Genomic DNA, 4,028 nt, shown 5'->3' with positions numbered 1-4,028 from the left:
TAATAGTATTTTATAATGAATCGAGTACAAGAGTGCAGGACATCTATCTACACACATAAACACTAAAGACTCCAGTTGAGGGCCTGGATCCTAATATCCTGCATGAGTCCAGATGAAAACCTAGAGCTCAAAACAATCCCTTTCACAAGTAAAACTGGAGGCTTAGAGCCCACAACAACTCTCATGCAGTCCTGCTTCACAGATCTGTGCTGAAAAGGGCCAAAGGACAGTGCTGAAAGCTAGAAAGTCTATACCAGTGAGCTAAAGGATCTGTGCTAGCAGGCTGAGGGATCTGAACTGGAGCTAGGAATCAATGCTCAAAGTAAACATCAGAGCTTCCCCCAAAGTACCACAGCCATCCTCAGCAACAGTGAGGTCCTGAGCTCCTCCAGTGATGAGGAAAGTTGAATTCTCATCATGAAAGATAATACTACAAGCTTCTCCATGAGACTGAGCAGTGCACCATCTTCCCCTCTGGAGCCAGGAAGTGATGCTTAAGATGAGGACCAGAGCTATTCCAAAGTTCATCAGGAAAGCGAGCATGACAGGGTCCTTCAGCAGAACAGCCCAAGAGAATTAGCTTCCAACACCTTCAATAGATTCTCCAAACAACATCCCTAACAGTGTTTTGGCAGTTTTTCCTGTTTTGCCTTTTATGCTGCTGGCAACAATCCTCAGGGGGCCTCCCACACCTAGGGCCATGCTAGTTTAATACAGCTGGGTATAATAAATTGACCGACAGTCAGAAATCCACTACATGTACATATTACAAACAAGGGAGGAAACAGATTTCCATAATTTTATGGATAATTTCAAAAGAAACAATACAAATGGTTGGTTACTTTTTTGTAATTCAGGTTCAAAGGTGATATTTTGGAAACTATAGTTTAAAATTAACATTTGTTATTGTCAGAATCAACTGTTAATGTTCAGACAGGTAAGGAGATTTTCTATATTTCATCTTTGAAATTATAATTTTTACATAGATTTGCATTGGTAATAACTCATGACACTCCATTAGTTATGACCCTAATGAAATATTCCATACTCAGAAAACATGTATGGAATTATTTCAGATTATTCTCTGGATATTTTCCAGTTAATGTATCATTTATTATATGGCAGATTCTTCACTTTGGATTGAGTAGTGTGGAAATTCAACTGTAAAGTTAAATAAACTTCAAAGTTTATTCCTATGATTTAGGATAATAATATCATTAAGCTTCTCTTCTGGAGGGTTAACAACTTAAGTTTGTAGACCGAAAACTAGAGAAAAAAGAAGGGCTACAAGGACAGCCAACATTTTGGCCATAGTCTTTCAAGGTCAGTGAGGACTCAGGATGTAAGAGAACTTGGAATGTAACATCCTGTAACTCAGTGATGTCCCAAATTTTCTGACCAAGGAGATTATTGGGCCACAGACAAAAGTGATCGATGGTGTAGAGTGTGCCTAAGTAGAGTCACCTGGAGAGAAAACATTCTCTCAGGCCTTCACAGAGAGCAAACTGCTCAAGCAATGTCCATGACTCATCCACATTGCTGACACTGACAAAGGATCTACAAACTGTGATACAGGGTTTCAGGGTAAATCCTGAGGGGATTTGACTGATCTTGTCAGATACAAAAGTTACATTTCTTGTTATACAAGTATTGCTTTATCTTGGTCTTAACCATCCAGCAGGAAAGCATAAAAACGAAGTATAAAGAGTAAAGCCATATTACTATGCTGAGCTGTAAAAGGCTCAAGTCAGCAACTTTTGACATTGCCAGGCCTATGGAAACCCACTACTATTATGTGCTCCTGGACTGTGTCTGATTATTTTGTTGAATTCATGCACCTACCATATTTAAATGGTAATGGAGTACCCATCTCTGACAAAACTAAACAAGAAAAGTGGATACAAATGAAGGACCACTTTGTATCTGTATATACAAAATAGTTAAGACAGATATACAGCTACTTTCTCTGAATTCAATGAATAGAAAGATGTGTACTAATAGTGTTTGGATAGGATATCATGTCTGCATCTTGTACTATGAATAACCACTATGAAGACAACAATATATGATGTATTAACTATTGAAACTGTCTTATTAATCTGTGTAGAAACTGTCTCACTGTTATTTGTTTCTCAATAAAATTTAAAAACAAGGAATCTTCATAGTTAGTTCTGCACTTGTATTAGAAATTTCTTCTGACTATATTTTTCAAATTTTTAAAATTAATTTGTGCATTTGGTACAGGGTCTTGGTATTCAGGTTTGGTACACAGCTCAGACTTGTAGTGATCCTCCTGGGTCAGCATCCTCAGCACACCCTGTCTTGGCGGCCTGCATGGCTTTCCTGGTCCAGCTTGTATGGGATACCGGGGATCAAACCTTGGTCCTTACACTTGCAAGCCAAGCATTTAGATCACTGAGCTATCTCCCCAGTCCTTGTGTTAAAGTTTGAAATTGCTGCTGGAAGTACACTTCAAGCTTATAAATTACAGCTACTAAGTTATTTGGTGGCAGTGGATATTTTATATCTTTTAGTTTTTTTTTTATATTGCAGGAAATGCATGAAGCAGCTTGATTTACTTGTGATCCAAAAAAAAAAAATTAGTTGTCTTTATACTACTTCAACATAGTAAATATTCTCTTATAATAAGCATTGTTTCCTTCATTGTCTTAGGTTGAATTCATCAAAATATTACCATTTGTGCAGCAGCAACTAATTCCCATTAACATGGCCATGTTGTTAGCATATTCATTGGATATACAATAATATTAGTTGAAGGTGATCTCCTTACAAACATTTCAGCCTCAGCCATGAGTGTAATAAAGTCCTTGGAATTTGGGATTACAAGTGCATGCCCTCATGCCCAAGCTCATTCGCCTTCTCCGCATGCCTCAGGGGCAGGGCAGGCCCAGGGATTGAACCTGGGCCCTTGTGCTTGCTTGCAGGTGCTTTAGTCTGCTGAGGTATTTGGTTGGCCCTGCTATAGGCTTTTAAAAGCACTTAGATAAATGTCAAGGAGTGAAATTGCTGGTTGAGTGGGAGGCAATGGGTCATGTTGAAAGAGACATCCACACTGTCTTCCACTATCATTCATTCTCATAGCAATGGTTGAAGGTTCCCATTCCTTCATATCCTTGTGTGGAACTGCTGTTTAACCAATTGTCCCTGCTACCCTACCAAAATAAAGTTGACCTTAGACAATGGCTGTTACACAGAGGCCATGTTAAATTCATTTTTCAATTCAGGAGAATATTGATAGTTTCCAATAAATATCTATATATTTGTTCATAACATCCTTCAAAAAAGATCAAACTATTCATTATTTTCCAATCTGCATGCTATTTATTTCCTTTCTATAGTAAGAATTCCAGTGTGTTGTTGGTGCCTCTTTTAATTCACTGGGCATTTTGACTCCCAATATCCTTACCCTGCTGTAAACTGATCTTGCCAAGAGGCCGATTGTCTTCTGTTAGCTTTCAACATTTTTGTCTACTTTAATCAAATCTGATTTAATTAACTCATCATTGATAGATCACTTTCCTTCCTTGGACAACTAATGAGCCATTAATTGTTTAAAAACATATCTGTGTGTGTCCGTGTGAGTGTATATGAGAATGAATGCTGCTGAGATATTATGTTCCACTTGATAGTCACTCATTTTTGTAACCATCACTGTAAAGTGGTATTAAGGTGATGAATGTTCTTGTGATATTGATGTATGTTATATGATTTAGCATAACTGTACTCAGTACATAGTTTAAAAATAAGGAAATTCTATTTGATATGTTTTGATAGCAAGCTAAGCCACATTCTACAGTGTTTTAATGCAATAGAAGTCTAATTTTCTATCACTTTGCCTTGATTAAATAGGAACGGATAATAAAAAATTTAAAAAAGTATGGAGATGTGTGCAACACTTGAAATGCTTTTGATCTGTAACTACAACACTGATTTATAATACCGTGAGCATCATCGTGAAGCAAAGCTTCGCAAGGAGTATCCAAAGGAATAACTCAACTTCGTTGTGG

The sequence above is a fragment of the Octodon degus genome, unplaced genomic scaffold, assembly GCF_000260255.1.
Source record: "Octodon degus isolate 3935 unplaced genomic scaffold, OctDeg1.0 scaffold00086, whole genome shotgun sequence".
Lineage (NCBI taxonomy): Eukaryota > Metazoa > Chordata > Mammalia > Rodentia > Octodontidae > Octodon > Octodon degus.
The sequence above is the reverse complement of the archived record's forward strand: the minus strand, read 5'-3'. Positions refer to the sequence as shown.